This window comes from Rattus norvegicus, chromosome 4 (genome assembly GCF_036323735.1).
Source record: "Rattus norvegicus strain BN/NHsdMcwi chromosome 4, GRCr8, whole genome shotgun sequence".
NCBI classification, from domain to species: domain Eukaryota; kingdom Metazoa; phylum Chordata; class Mammalia; order Rodentia; family Muridae; genus Rattus; species Rattus norvegicus.
The window spans coordinates 1,696,356-1,713,213 of NC_086022.1; the positions used below are offsets into that span (position 1 = coordinate 1,696,356).

A 16,858-nucleotide genomic window follows, 5' to 3' on the forward strand; every position below is an offset into this window, starting at 1 on the left:
TCAGGGTGAGAGATATGGAACTATTTTCATTTCTCTGTATGCTGCTATTTACACCATCTGTCTGTCAAGATGCTGACCTTTTCCCCAGTGTGTAATTTTGTTTGCTTTGTGAAAAACAAGATGTTTTTACATGTATGGAATTACATCTGGAGCTGAGTCTTCAATTCTTTACATTGATCAATGTGTCTATTATGTCAATAAAATGCTTTTTTTTATTACTGTAGGCTTTTTAATACAACTTGAAATCTGGGAAAAAAAGTTTAAATCCGCTGTAATGACATGTATTCTGTGTTTTTCTACAGTTTACCATACAAAGTTATCCATGCAACCATTTCCATGGACATAAATATCAATAATTTATCAATTAAATTCAAATACATTCATTTAGTCAATTTCAGGTTAGTCTACCAAATCAACTGCAAGACCTCAACTCAAATATAAGGGATGATTCTACTAAATCATCCGATACTAATCATATGATACTAAAAATCATAACTTTTAACAACATATGGCATCTATAATTTATTATTTGAGTATGTGCTTAGACAATATCCACTGTAAACTTAGCTTGGCTTAAAACTCATGAACAATATAATGTAGCAGTTTGATCCAGTTCTTCCACACAGCGCCATGCTCCGAGAACTAAGACTCAGATTCAAGATATATTTACAAATACCTTGACTAATAGTGAGGCTCTTCTCTAACTAGATCACAATTTAGAATAACTGACTTATTTTAAGCTATATTCTATAACATGCCCACTTAACCATGTTCAGGTACTATGTGTCTCTCTCCTCATGTCTTCCAAGGTGAATCTCCTGCCGCATTCCATCTCAGAATTATGATTTCTCCCAGATTTTCCACTTCTTATTTACCACCTAAATAATAATCCATCAGATTTATTATTAACAAGTCATATCGATATTAGATATTCTCTCAATAATCCCCCTTCGAAGTACAATAAATGTCTCTATTTCAAATAAAATTGAATAAAATTATAAAAATTATAATAGTTATAAGGTGTGATATATATTTACAATGTCAAGTCCATAGTATGTGGTAATTAAGAAAAATATCCTATTATCTATCCTGTCCTGGTGAGTTCAGAGTTCTGGATCTAAATCACATTTTATCCTAACTTGCATTAACAACCTAACACCATCTTTTTAGGTCTAATAAATCCTCTTATATATAACAACTTAAGCTTTTACTGAGACTATGATTATCTTGTATTCAACCCCAAAAGACAACTAAGAAGAAATATTTCCTGATTAAGTAGGAAGTGCAGACAAACACTTTCAAAGTTTTAAAAATGGCAGACAGTTGGCTGTCGAGACCACTTCAAAGTATTCCAAGACATTGAAGCACTGTCTTCAGCCCTCTTGTTCAAAGTATCTGACAAACCTTATGTGAAGCAGGAATTACCAAGGATTTGCTTACCCTGTATTGGCAAAGCTTGGCAATCAAGTTCCATGCATTTGTTTTCATTTTGTTTTCTTTTCTTTTCTGGATGGCATTCTGTCTGCCGATTAAGTTAGGGCACTTTCTTTGCCCAGAGGCTAGCTTGCCACAAATGAAGACAGCTCTAAATGGAGTTTCTTTGGAGCTCATCATCTTCTTCTTCTAAGTTCAATGAGGTACAGCTGAGATCTGATATGTTTTGAAAGACCCTCAGACTGAGGAGACTCTTGCTCCAATTCTGAGGACACCCACCACCCCACAAACATGCGGGACTCAGTCTTGATGGAAAAACAAGAAGTTTACTTTGGGATACCAATGCACTGGGGCTTGACACAGTCCTCACTCAGGAGGAATGTGAAGAGCCCAGACCAGCAGAAATATACAGCTTATACAATCATTTAAGGTTACACAGTTTCATTAGCTCAGCTATTTTGGTGCCAAGGATATCTGACGAGGCAGATGTTCTTGTTCTGGAGTTTCGGAGAAAAGTATGCAACCATATCAATACAGCCATTTCAGTACCAAGGATGTCTGACTTGATATATGTTTTTCCATCCTGGGGTTCCCAGGACAAGGACCAAGGATATCTGACTTGGCAGATGTTTCTCTCCTGGTGTTCCCAGGACAAGGCTGTAGCTATGTCAGCAGCTATGTCAGTACCAAGGACATCTAACTTGATATATGTTTTTCATCCTGCAGCACAATCTATAGTGGTCAGTCAGCTTCCCGGAAATGTTTCTTGCCTTGTAATTGCCCTGCAGTAAATACGATCTAAACCATCTGTTTTATGTTTGGGTACCTTCCAAGACAGTGGGTGGGAATGTGCTTTCTGTACTTTCTGGTCTATTGTCTAACATCTAGGGTCTAAGCAAGGTACAGCTTTAAAGATTCTCATTCTTAAGAAATGGCTGCACTTGATCCATTCTTATCACCCTGTACAAAGCTTAACTCCAAGTGGATCAAGGACCTCCACATCAAACCAGATACACTCAAACTAATAGAAAAAAAGTGGGGAAGAATCTTGAACACATGGGCACTGGAGAAAATTTCCTGAATAAAACACCAATGGCTTATGCTCTAAGATCAAGAATCAACAAATGGGATCTCATAAGACTGCAAGGCTTCTGTAAGCAAAGGACAGTGTTGTAAGGACAAAAAATCAACCAACAGATGGGGAAAATATGTATACCAATCCTACAACCGGTAGACGACTTATATCCAAAACATACAAAGAACTCAAGAAGTTAGGCTGCAGAGAGACAAATAACCCTATTAAAAAATGGGGTTCAGAGCTAAACAAAGAATTCACAGCTGAGGAATGCCGAATGGCTGAGAAACACCTAAAGAAATGTTCAACATCTTTAGTCATAAGGGAAATGCATATCAAAACAACCCTGAGATTCCACCTCACACCAGTGAGAATGGCGAAGATCAAAAACTCAAGTGACAGCAGATGCTGGCAAGGATGTGGAGGAAGAGGAACACTCCTCCATTTTTGGTGGGATTGCAGACTGGTACAACCATTTTGGAGATCAGTCTGGAGGTTCCTCAGCAAATTGGAAACTACCTGAGGACCCAGCTATACCTCTCTTGGGCATGTACCCAAAAGATGCTCCGACATATAACAAAGACATTTGCTCCACTATGTTCATAGCAGCCTTATTTATTATAGCCAGAAGCTGGAAAGAACCCAGATGCCCTTCAACAGAGGAATGGATATAGAAAATGTGGGATATCTACACAAAGGAATACTACTCAGCTATCAAAAACAATGACTTTATGAAATTCATAGGCAAATGGATGGATCTGGAAAATATCATCCTGAGTGAGGTAACCCACTCACAGAAAAACACACGTGGTATGTACTCATTGATAAGTGGATATTAGCCCAAATGCTCGAATTACCCTAGATGCACAGAAGACATGAAACTCAAGAAGGATGGCCGAAATGTGAATACTTCACTCCTTAAAAGGGGAACAAGAATACCCTTGGCAGGCAAAGTTTAGAATAGAGACTGAAGGAACACCCATCTGAGCCTGCCCCACATGTTGCCCATACATATACAGCCACCAAACTAGATAAGATGGATGAGGCAAAGAAGTGCAGGCCGACAGGAACCGGATGTAGATCTCTCCTGAGAGACACAGCCATAGTATGGCAAATACATAGGCAAATGTCAGCAGCAAACCACTGAACTGAGAACGGGACCCCCATTGAAGGAATCAGAAAAAGGACTGGAAGACCTTGAAGGGACTCATGACCCCATATGAACAACAATGCCAACCAACCAGAGCTTCCAGGGACTAAGCCACTACCCAAAGACTATACGTGGACTGAACCTGGCCTCCAACTGCATAGGTAGCAATGAATAGACTTGTAAGAGCACCAGTGGCAGGGGAAGCCCTTGGTCCTGCGAAGACTGAACCCACAGTTAAAGTGATTGTTGTGGGGGTGGTAATGGCTGGGAGATGGGGAGGGGAACACCCATATAGAAGGGAAGTAGGAGGAGTTGGGGGATGTTGGCCCAGAAACCAGGAAAGGGAATGACAATTGAAATGTAAATAAGAAATACCCAAGTAAATAAAGATGGAGAGAAAAAAAAAAAAAGAAATGGCTACACTAATATCAAACAGGTATCTTTCAGTTTCAATATCAACAAAGTTCTTAAATTAATAAAATTATGTTTAAGTGCCATATTTTCTGAGTGTTTGAAGGACTTCTATTTATAGCCTATTTCAACAACAAAACATTGTTAGGCCTTTTTATAAAGGCTTAACCTGTAGGATTGTAAACTTCATCTGGAATAGGCTTCATGCCATAATGCCCATGAAATTGTATTTTAATGAACCTCTATTGCTAAGCATCATCAGTTTTAATCTTTAAAGGTATATCTAAGATAGCCTTCATTTCTAATAAATGTGTAATCTCAGCATTATCCTCCTCAGAACTCAAGGCAGAAAGCCATTGTAACATTTACCAATGTTACACTGTATCAAATTTTCCAAATAAAATTACAACACAACCTATTGTATGGCATTGCTTTTATTTAGGATTAATAAGCAGAATCTGTATTCTTATTTCAATATATTATATGCCTATGAGCTGCCATCCTAATTTCTCAAGCTCCTGTGGAACCATTCTAACTGGAACTACATTTTTTGATTTTACTATAGTAAATTACAGATTGTATTCTTCTGAGGGTTTCCTGTTTTGATTTAAAGATGCTTTCAACCTCTGTTTTATGATCTTTAATCTAGTATGTAATTTCTCAATCTCCCACATCTTCCTTATTCTGATTTCTCCCAAAGAGGACATAGAGAACTATAATGATTGAAATATAGTCATTTGCATGCTTATACACAAAGCAAGATCATATGAAATCTATATACCCTGTGTCATTGTACTTTCCCTCATCCCAAATATAGAAAACATTTTTTGTTTTTAATCTCAAAACATCTCTCAAAGGACTTTGTTTTACCAATTTTAAGTTTAATGCCCCACAAGTTTAGCTCCCTATGGCTTTTATTTTGTGTATTATGTTGTTTTTATCCCAGCATTAGTTTTGTAATGGCAGACCTGGCCAAGCCTTTTCAACCCCACATGTTTTCCTGGAATTCTTTCAGGGATTTTTGCGATTCTTTCAGGCATTTTTGCGATTCCTCTCTGTAGGCTTCTACTTGTTCTCTAAGGGAGTTATTCACATCTTTCTTGAAGTCCTCCAGCATCATGATCAAAAATGATTTTGAAACTAGATCTTGCTTTTCTGGTGTGTTTGGATATTCCATGTTTGTTTTGATGGGAGAATTGGGCTCTGATGGTGCCATGTAGTCTTGGTTTCTGTTGCTTGGGTTCCTGCGCTTGCCTCTCGCCATCAGATTATCTCTAGTGTTACTTTGTTCTGCTATTTCTGACAGTGGCTAGACTGTCCTATAAGCCTGTGTGTCAGGAGTGCTGTAGACCTGTTTTCCTCTCTTTCAGTCAGTTATGGGGACAGAGTGTTCTGCTTTCGGGCGTGTAGTTTTTCCTCTCTACAGGTCTTCAGCTGCTCCTGTGGGGCTGTGTCTTGAGTTCACCAGGCAGCTTTCTTGCAGCAGAAAATTTGGTCTTACCTGTGGTCCCGAGGCTCAAGTTCGCTTGTGGGGTGCTGCCCACAGGCTCTCTGCAGCAGCAGCAACCAGGATGACCTGTGCCGCCCCTTCCGGGAGCTTCAGTGCACCAGGGTTCCAGATGGTCTTTGGCTTTTTCCTCTGGCGTCTGAGATGTGTGTGCAGAGAGCAGTCTCTTCTGGTTTCCCAGGCTTGTCTGCCTCTCTGAAGGTTCAGCTCTCCCTCCCACGGGATTTGGGTGCAGAGAACTGTTTATCCGGTCTGTTTCCTTCAGGTTCTGGTGGTGTCTCAGGCAGGGGTCCTGCCGCTCCTGGGCCCTCCTCCACGGGATCCCAGAGGCCTTATACAGTTTCCTCTTGGGCCAGGGATATGGGCAGGGGTGAGCAGTGTTGGTGGTCTCTTCCGCTCTGCAGCCTCAGGAGTGCCCACCTGACCAGGCGGTTGGGTCTCTCTCTCACAGGGTCTGGGGGCAGAGACATTTTAAGCCTTTTAAAAGCTAAAATATATCTAAATGTTCTGTTTAACTGATAAAAGTTGGGCTGGGTGTTAGGTACATCTTATACTTTTAAATTACAGAATGATAATAGTTGCGCTCAACTTATACTTGAGAAAAAAGTTTTTGTTTTTTTTTTTTAATTAAAAGGGTAAAAGAGTAGATTGATGTCATTATTAAGGTGAAGGGAAGTACAGGATAGAACCAGGCCTGTCATTGAATAAGAAGGAAGGATGGGTGGGAGAAAAGTTTTAGAGAGGCATAGGAAGCCAGAGTGAGAATGTGAGAGCACAAAGAACATGGCAGTAGATGTTTAGATGTCTCTCTGTACATATTACAGGTTGTTATGACTATTCTCAAGAGATGGGTGTGTACAGGATTTTGTGCCATCGAGTTTGGCAAATTATATCTTATCAATTGCATCAGAAAATATTGTTTGATATGTTCTTTCATAATGCAACTTAATTGAGTTTAAGAGAGTGTATGGGGGCCAGATGCATGGGCCAGCCAAAGAATTGGGATGTGTATGCCTGCGTGGTGGAAACCCAACCAAGAGGGCTATGGATGAGGGAGGAGCAGCCGGACAGAGTTCCGTGTTGGTAAGAATAGTGTGTCAGAAAGTAGATGGGGCAGCATGGAGCCACTGAGATAAATTATTACTATTTCCAATGGCACCAGAAATATTAAGGGAGTGAGACAGCTAGGGTATAACTGGGAACAAGTTCTGTAGGGTTTTTTGTTTTGTTTTGTTGTTTTTATTTTTACTGCAGCACATATATTGTGTGTCGAGTGTCCTGAAGGGAAAACATGCTTAAGTCCTTGGGTATGAAGTGATTTATTGCATCATGGCCACATATAACCATGATGGGATACTAAAGACAAAAAGAGGAGAGTGAGGATTTTTAATTTCCAAGAAATTATAGGATTTTGGTGTTTCTCAATCGTATGATTTTTTTTGGGTAGGATATATACCTTGTGATCCAGACTAATAGATGAATCACAGAAAGAAAAAAGGTGGAGGCAGAGTTACCATGAAAGGTTTTTGGGGCCTGGGAATCAGATGAAAGGGACAGAGAGACTACAAGGCCACAGAATATGTTGCTTATCAATTATATTGAGAGGTTACAAAGGGAATGGCAAGTTTGAGGAAAGCAGCCAGTTAGACAGGACTGTGATCTAACACTTCCCTGCTTATGAAAGAAAATTCAAAAGTCACATCCAGCTGGAAAGTCTTATGAATACTATGAAGTACCTGTTAATGTGGGGAGTCAGGACTGCCCAAGGCTGTCTGAAAGACCTGGACAAAGGAATAACTGGAACACTAGTTCTATGCCCTTACTCAGGATCAAACTTGCCAAGGCCTGTCTGATGCTGAAGCCAATGTCTTAAAGGAGTCAAGGTTGAGGGAAGAAACTCTTCCCATAGGTTGCGGTTATCAGTTCTTAGGCAGCTGTAACTGTGGTATCCCATGTTCTTTTCGTTAGCATTGTCTGACTTAAACATTTGCTGACTTAGTTGTTCCCCATGTACAACTACCAGTACCCCCAGGACTGAAAATTATAAATATGATTCTACAATTTCTAATAAAGTGCAAATAAATTTCAAGCAATCTTCACAAAAATGTTTACTAACAGCAATCACATTTTAAATCAGACAAACTAAAATAAATTGAACACCATGTGCTCCAGCTGTATATCCTCTGGACGTAACCCCAAGACACCAAATTACTACAGAGGTACTTGTACAGTTTTACCCATTGTTGCTTAGTTCCCAGCAGGGAGGAAATGCAATTCATATGAATCCTAATGCAGTGACTGCTCTGCTTTTCCTATCAGTTATTTTGCTATACTGCCACTATGCTATCCTCATCGTGCAATTCTAGATAGCACAGTAATCTATGACTCCAAGATATAATGTTTGACTATGTAATTGCAAATATTGGAAGAGAAATGAAGTCTTAAACACTGCTATATATTTATTTAAATGTCCCTGTTTGTTTTATTCCAGAGACTGTGCTGCAAAAGGTACATACACACTTCTCCCTCATTTCCTCTGCTGAAGGCTATGTGGCTCAGTTTTAATTATCATGTGATAAAGTATCAAATTCTCTATACTATTTCAAGAGATGTATCTCTCTTATTCCTTTTCTATTTAAAGAGTCTAAACTGTCCTTATATCAAACTATGCTGTCTATATAACAGGCAAACCCAGAAATATCAACTGTGCTTCACAAGGTGAGTATGCAAAATACGGTTTTATAGAATTGCTTGTAATGCATCTACTCCTATTTTTATTTTCTGGTCTATTCAGGTGTGTTTTATAATATCCACCTGCAGAGTGATCTATGGAAAATTACAAACAAAAGCAAAAACAGAAAATAATTAAGATCTGTTTTCAAATCTTAAGCAAACATTCACCACACTAGGACTGGGAAATTGCTCAGTGGGTAGAAACATATGGACCTGGGTGTGAATATTCAGCATGTATACATAATGCCAGGCATAGGGGATAGCTACACATAACTATTACCTCTGAATCCTGAGGGCTCGCTGACCAGTTCTCCAATCCCACACTGAATTTCTAGTTCAACAAGAGAACTTATGTCAAGAACAGTGAGCAGCAATAAAGAAGACACTTGAAATCCTTCTCAGAACTCCAAAAACACATGCACAGATGGGTAAAGCCACACAGTTACAGGCATGCACCACACACTCACATCCACCAACATTCTTACAACACACAACACCACAGATACATAGAAAATGGTTAAGGGACTGCAGGGTAATTCTTAATTTGCTGTTGTCACCCAGCATGTATCTTAGATACTGATAATAACCAAGGAAAGATTAAGCTAGAAGAGAATTTATCCATAGTTTTAACTTTTGCTTTATTTAAATTAAAATGCTTTCATAATTTTACACAAAATACTATACCCAGATTTATGGAAATCTAGAATCACTCAGGACAAAAACTTTTGAGCATGTCTGAGAGAGAGACATCAGACATGAAGAGGTCCTCCAGCCAGAAGCTGGAACCCAGATGCCCTTCAACAGAGGAATGGATACAGAAAATGTGGCATATTTGCACAATGAAGTACTACTCAGCTTTTAAAAACAATGACTTCATGAAATTCATAGGCAAATGGATGGAACTAGGAAATATCATGCTGAGTGAATTAACCCAGTTAGTAGATACTAGTCCAAAGCTTGGAATACCCAAGATACAATTCATAGACCATATGATGCTCAAGAAGGAGGAAGAACAAAATGTGTACACTTCAGTCCTACCTAGAAGGGGGAACAAAATACTCAAGAGGGAGGGGAACATAGGGACACAGAGTGGAGCAGAGACTTAAGGAAAGGCCATCTAGATGCTGCCCCATCTGGGGATCTATCACATATGCAGCCACCAAACCTAGTCAGTATTGCTGATGCCAAGAAGTCCTTACTGATGGGAGCTTGATGTGGATGTCTCCTGAGAGACTCTGCTAGAAACTCACTGATATAGACAAGCATGCTTGAAGCTAACCATCGGACTCCATGGGGACTCCAATGAAGGAGTAAAGGAAGAGCTGAAATGGTTTGCAAACCCATAAGAACAAGAATATCAACCAGCTAGACTAACCAGTGCTCCTAGGGATTAAACTACTAACCAGATAGTACTCATGTAAAAGCCTATTGCTTCAGTTGCATATGGAGCAGAGGATGGCATTGTCTGGCATCAATAGGAGAAGCCCTTGGTCCTGTGAATGCTCCTTTCTCCAGTGCAGGGGAATGGTATGCTATTGAGGTGTGAATGGGTGGATGGGAGGAAAAACATCTTCATGGAAGCAGGGGGTGGGTTGTGGGAGAGTGGGTAACTGGGCAAGGGAATATCATTTGCAATGTAAATATATAAAATATCAAGTTAAAAATGTTACCACTGCTCTTAATAACACTATATAAGTTTTTAAAATCCATTTGTCAAAATTCTTACTAAGTCTGTTTCGTTTTCACACATGGACTATGATGGATTAACACCATATCTGGGAATATCTTCTCAATATTAGACATATCATCTGAATATGTGATTATTTATATCCATATTTTTGTTCAAGAAGAATCCAATGCCAAAGAAAATTTCCTCTTTTTGATTAGCATGGAAAATATATTCAAAATAAGCTAATTAAATAAAGGATACTTGAGTGTATACACATTCATATACATATTCATATATATGAATATGTGTGTATGTATGTATACATGATGTAGGCCTCCTTCAAAGAGCATCCAGGCCTTAACAGTTTCCTCAGGCCTTCATGTTTTACCTAGACCTTTAACAGCCAGCAGCTTTGCCCTCTGAGCAACCAGTCTACAGAGGAATTCATAGAGAAACCCTGTCTGAAAAACTAGGGGAGGGAGACAAACAGATTAACAGATCTTGCTCTCTTTCTCTCTCTCTTTCTCTCTCTCTCTCTCTCTCTCTCTCTCTCTCTCTCTCTCTCTCTCTCTCTCTCTCTCTGTGTGTGTGTGTGTGTGTTCAACTGAGGAGGCACTGGCAAATAAATGTTTGCCCCTCCTCTCTAAGCCAGGCCACCCCAATACTGCCTTTCCTTTTCCTTAGTTTGTTTGGTTTATTCCAAGTTAATTATACCTGTTTCTTTAATTTCCTCTTCATTTCTTTAGTTGAGTCAGGGGTCTTTGCACATAAGCTCTGGAAATCAGTACCTGGATCAGGTCTGCATCCTGCTCACAGGGTTCTACCCACCTCCACCCCTCAAGTGATGCAATAAAAGACATGCATCACCACACCTGGTTTCTTTTCACTGTACATTTACTTTAGTTCCAGTGTTCATTCAGGTCTGAGAGATGGGGGAGGGAAGGAGGGAAGATAGACAGAGAGTGACAGAGAAACAGTTGACAGAGAGGGAGAATTGTAGGTTATTGTTCCATCTCTTCAATCACTGTCTGTTGTTCGCCATCTTGGCAACCATGCCCCGACACCCTACCTTGGATAAGATCAAGCATAATGGAAGCAACCATATAATTCCTACTTAGTCGCACTGAACACTCCAGTCATCACTACCTGTGGAGAATTGTAAGGGGGCTCCTCTGATCTAGAGAGTAGTACCCTTGAATGAAATGAGAAGCACAACAAGCATTATTTGTTTTGAAATATAAGACATGGAAAGAACTACATGTGTGGATTTACAGACAGAAAGACAGAGAGACAGAGAGACAGACAGAGAGACAGGACGGACAAGACAGAACAGGACAGGACAGGAAAAAAAAAACAAGAACAGAAACAAAAACTCAAAATGGAAGTCCAGTTCCAAATAGTCTCTGTCTGCACTGTCGCTCTAGTGTTGGTGGTCCAGCTTATAAAAGCTTATACATGGGTGGGTGCGGGAAATGCTGCTGGGTGTTCGGTTCAGGTCCAAGATTATTGCACGTAACTAGACATTGCATCTAGATAAGCCTTCCTATATTCCTCTCCAGTGCTGAGACCAAAGTGTGATCAAAGTCAAGCATCACCATGGGTGCCTTCCTTTTCATTTTTTCTTTCATCCTAGGAAGTGTGTGTGTGTGTGTGTGTGTGTGTGTGTGTGTGTGTCTGTGTGTAGAGAGAGAGAGAGAGAGAGAGGGAGAGGGAGGAGAGGGAGAGGGAGAGGGAGGGAGAGTGAGAGAGAGAGAGAGAGAGAGAGAGAGAGAGTTTTAGAGAGAGAGCTTTAGAGAGAGAGCTTTAAAATCAGCACTCAAGACTTCTTTCTTCCTATCCCTATCCCAAGCCCCCCAAACCAGGAGTAAAGCCACCAGCACCAGAGACAGAGGAAGATGAAATCTCTAGTATGAAAAACTAGAGGAGGGAGATAAACAGATCTCTCTCTCTCTCTCTCTCTCTCTCTCTCTCTCTCTTCCTCATAATTTGTTAAAGTGTTCCCTTTGTGCTGTATGGATTCTACTTTATTAAGCAAGTTTCACATCGTACTAGCTCCAAAGAGGAGTCAACAGTCTCTTGGCGTGCAGGCAGTTGTTGCCTGCTTTAAATATTTTTTGGTGTTTTTGTTTGTTTGTTTGTTTCAAAACCCAGGGCCTGCCTTCATTCAACAGATCCAAACCCAGTTCTCCGAGGGGAAAATGGAGTCAAGTCTGAAGTCACTGGCATTTAAGTCATCTGCCATTGACAGTCATAGGAGATGGGAATATCGTGCTTTCTCCAATGGAGATTCACCTGGGTATGCATCAACCACATATAAGGACAGGCCTGGGGTACAACGGGGTGGTGGATGGGGAGGAAGGATCTGGAAAGAGCTTTGTGATGATAAACTATGATCAGAATGTTGCACAGAAAACAAAATTTGTACTTTAAAAAACAACAACAACAAAAAAAACCTCCCGATATCTCTCCAAAAAGGAAAGGAAAAAAAAACTACAGCAGAACTTTACTAACTGCAAATGTTCCATCTCCCTGTATCCAATCACTCCACTCCCAGATAGGTAGATGACAGTTTGCTCTTCTGTCCCAGTTGGGCTATCGAGGTTAAGAAAAGGGGAACCACCACAGGAAATAAAATAAAAGGAGTGGATAGATGTGCCTGGCATTTTAAGATGCGCAGTTTCTTTGTAAGTTTCATTTTGTTTCATTCTTTTAAAGGTTTATTTATTTATTTTCATTTATATGAGTATACTAAAGCCCTTTTCATATAAACACGGCAGTAGAGTACATGGGATATCCCTTCGCAGAGGGTTGTGAGCCACTATATGGTTTCTGTGGCCTGGAACTCAGGACCTCTGAAAGAGCAGAGCAGTGAGTGCTCTTAACCTTGGAGCCATCTCTCCAGCCCTTCACAAGCTTAGTTAACTAAACATTAAACATTAATCAGAAATGCCAAATCCTGTGAATATGGTCCAGATTCAGCCTTACTTAGAAATCCAGAGCTGGTAGGGCGAGGCTGGGAGTGAGCAAAGGGAGTCTTCCTCTTTCCCTGAGGGTGTGCTATCAATTCCATTACCATTTCCAAACAGCTGGGTGTGAGTCTAACTAAGGTTTTCTTCTGTCATTTGCCATTAGCCAGAGCACTGAAAGGACAGGGAGGGATCAGACTTTCATGCTGAAATCATCACTCACTGATTTCAGGCAGAAAACTTGCCACCCCTAAAGAGGCACCGCCTAGCTCAGCACTGAAGCAAAGCATGCTAGGGCAGCAGCAGTATTTCCCTGACAGACCTTCAGGGAAATGCATATTCTCCAGCCCCACCCCACCCCACCCCCTCTCAGCTAGCTCTGGTCCACCCCTCCCCCTCCCCCCACATACAGGGTGGAGGCCTTGTGTGTGTGGAGGGGAGGGGGATGGAAATATCGCTTGAGAGAGGGTTCGGGTCTCCCAAACAAATAAATAACTAGAATCTTCATTTATTTACTTTACTTCATCGAGCATACCAAGGAAGAGGGAAAAGGAACAGGGAAACTAGGCCAACTGGTAGAGCTCCTTTCATTTTGTTTCACAAGGGAAAAGCCAAAGAAACAACACTCCCTGGTTTTCCTGAAAGGAACAGGATGGCAAAAGTTGAAACATCAGCTCGCAACTTAATACTTTGGCTTTTAATAAAAGGGCCAACAGATCTACCTCCTATTTGGTAAAAAAGAGAATAAAAAAAACACAAAAACGTTCTGTCAGCCAACTTCCCTTTAAACCTCTGTTAAACAGGAAGACTGTTTTTTTAAAACATCATTTTAAATATTTAAATATGTATTTGTGTGTGTGTGTGTGTGTGTCTGTGTGTGTGTGTGTCTGTCTGTCAGTCAGTGTCTTCTGTATGGATAGGATGTGCTGTAACACTTGGGGCGGGGTGGTCCGGGTCCCACGGGTGATGCCGCACCGCCCCCAGTCACCTTCCCTGCAGGGCCTTCCCAGCAGTCCCATAGCCGGTTTTGGCACACCTCCAAGCCAAGGTGGAAGGGAGCCCAGTCGCCGACGGGGGGTGGGGGGGAAGGAACGGTCACCCACCAACCCCACCCCTGGCCCCAACCACGCGCCCAACCGCACCCCGCGCCCGCCGCCTGAGCGCCCGCCGACCCCCCTGTTGGGAGGAGCGGACAAGGCGACGGAGGGACGCGTGGAGAGGGAGAAAGACGCACGGGTGGAGGGGTCAGGAGGAACGGGGAGAAGGAAAGATCCTCTTGGATAACTGGCACAGCCGAACGCGTGCCTCCGGGTTGAATCCTTTGGGCGGACTGTGCTGACCCACCCGTTTACCTCTTAACGGTTTCACGCCCTCTTGAACTCTCTCTTCAAAGTTCTTTTCCACTTTTCCTTACAGTACTTGTTGGCTATAGGTCTCGTGCCGGTATTTAGCCTTAAATGGAGTTTCCACCTGCTTTGGGCTGCATTCCCAAGCAACCAGACTCCGGGAAGATCCGGGCCCGGCGCCCCTGGGCCCGCTACCAGCCTCACACCGTCCACTGGCTGGGCCTCAATCAGAAGGACTTGGGCCCCCCACGAGCGGCGCCGGGGAGTGGGTCTTCCATACGCCACATTTCCCGCGCCACGGCACTCGACGGGGATTCGGCGCTGGGCTCTTCCCTGTTCACTCGCCGTTGCTGAGGGAATCCTGGTTAGTTTCTTTTCCTCCGCTGACTAATATGCTTAAATTCAGCGGGTCGTCACGTCTGATCTGAGGTCGCGGTTGAGAGGAGAAGGAGGAAAGGAGGGCGCGCGCGGTCATGGGCGGACAGACGGAGAGGAGAGCAAGTGGGCGCCAGGGTCCCAGGCTGGGGTCTGCGACCTCTCTATCCCGGCCAGCTCCCACATCCCAGGAGCAAGTCGCGTCAGCAAAGGGCTGGTGCCCGAGCGGTCGGCACCCGGCGGGGGGGGGGGGGGAGGAGAGGTACCTGAGACCGGCCCCCGCGGGTACGGTATGACTCCCCCGTCCGACCCTTGCAGGTCGCTCTCTCTGAGCGCACTGGCGGGTGCCTGGCGGCGGAGGACGCACCGACCCAGTGGGCGGTGCCCGCCTCCCACCAGACCGGAGGAGCGATGACGGGCCCCTCTCGGCCCCTCTCGCGCCCAGGCACCTGACTGGCCCACGCCGATGCGTCCCCAAGGTGGGGAGAGCGGGCGAGGACGGGAGCTGGAGCGGCAGAGCGAGCAGGAATGAGCCACGAGAAGGGTGGTCGGCTCCTGGCGCCGGTGGACGGGGAGATCGAGGCCCACAGATCGAGGCTCAAGCAGATCCACCGGGCGTGGACGACCAATGGACGCCGCCCAAGTCTGAACTTCGGGAGGTGGAGGGCCAAAGGAAGAGGCCCTGCAAGCAGAGACCCAGCTGCGCGACGCGCCCCCCCCCCCCCACGGCGACGAAACCGCAGGGGGCGTGGCAGCGATTGATCCTCAAGCGCCTCTCAGACAGGTGTAGCCCCGGGAGGAACCCGGGGCCTCAAGTGCGTTCAAAGTGTCCATGATCAATGTGTCCTGCAATTCACATTAATTCTCGCAGCTAGCCATGTTCTTCATCGACGCATGAACCAAGTGATCCACCGCTAAGAGTCATATAGGTATCTGGGGTGTGAGCAGACTTGTATGCGAGCTAACAATGGCACCACCTCCCCCGCCTGCCCCTGTTGCACGGGAAGAGAGGGGCCAAACGGGAGGCGGCTCCACCTCAGGCCCACCAGCCGGAAACTAAAGGATACATATGAAAAGAAAAAAAAAGACAGGGTCGGGAACGGAAAGGCGGGACGCATAGGACATGGGACACTGCGAACCCAGCACCCAGTGGCAGCCAGTCAATGAGCGGGCAAGTCAGGCGCTCGGGCCGGGATTCCACGGGCGCCCAGAGGGGGCTCGCAACGCACCCCCCCCCCCGACGCCTCTGGAAGCGCCAGCCCTCCCTCGGACGACCAATAGGCGGTAGGGCGACCACCCCCCCCCCTGGGGTTTTTAAACCTCTGCGCTGGAACACGACTGCTAAGTACCCGGACAGGAGCGGGGCGGACACGGTAGGCCCAGAAGGCGGGGCGGGACGGGGTGCGTGAAACCCATCCGCGGCACAGGCACCCCCACACTCGACAGAGCCACCCTGGCACCATCAAAGCTGGAGAGCTGTGGCGAAGGGGCAGCAGGTGCCGTGAGGAGAGCGAGCGTGTCCCGGCCACCGCCCGGGAAGAGATCACATATTCCCCCCCCCCCCCCCCGGGCACACGAGATGAGATCACGGAGCCGGTCCAGAAAGAGGCAGAATGACCTCAGTACGCCAAGGGCCGTGGCTGGCCTACAGGCAAGGGAGGCGCCTGAGCCGGCTGTTGCAGAAGCAGCAGTGGCGGAGCCAGAGGCAGGCGCTTGGAGGCGAGGACATAGGCAGAGGAGCAAGGGAGAGAGAGAAAATGGAGGAAGTCCCTCGACGGACCACACCAGACACACTCCACGCACCGCTCCGTAAAGACCCCCGCCTTTCCTGAAATGCTCACTTGGTCAGCCGGCTGTGGCACGTGCCAGGAATGCGACCGGGACCCAGGGCCGCGCCTCCAGGTGAGAGGAGGGACTCACACAGAGAAAGGACCAGACACCCCCTTGGCCTTCTCCGTTAATGATCCTTCTTCACCATTTCACCTACAGAAACCTTGTTACGACTTTTACTTCCTCTAGACAGTCAAGTTCGACCTTCTTCTCAGCCCTCCAACAGGGCCATGGGCCGATCAGGCCTCACTAAACCATCCAATCAGTAGTAGGGAAGGGTGGTGTGTACAAAGGGCAGGGAATTAATCAACGCAAGCTTATGACCAGCACTTACTGGGAATTCCTCGTTCATGGAGAATAAT

General features: G+C 44.5%; 1 long non-coding RNA gene and 1 other non-coding gene across 2 annotated transcripts; both read right to left on the reverse strand.

The window, feature by feature from the left end:
- Window positions 1-2,733: 2,733 nt before the first annotated feature.
- Window positions 2,734-15,323, reverse strand: LOC134486533 (uncharacterized). Its single transcript, XR_010065723.1, has 2 exons — window positions 14,298-15,323; window positions 2,734-6,031 (listed from the first exon to the last, which is right to left on the reverse strand). It is a non-coding gene; the product is annotated as an uncharacterized LOC134486533 (long non-coding RNA).
- A 113-nt stretch (window positions 15,324-15,436) lies between these two features.
- Window positions 15,437-15,589, reverse strand: LOC134486900 (5.8S ribosomal RNA). Its single transcript, XR_010066328.1, has one exon. It is a non-coding gene; the product is annotated as a 5.8S ribosomal RNA (ribosomal RNA).
- Between the last annotated feature and the right edge of the window lie 1,269 nt (window positions 15,590-16,858).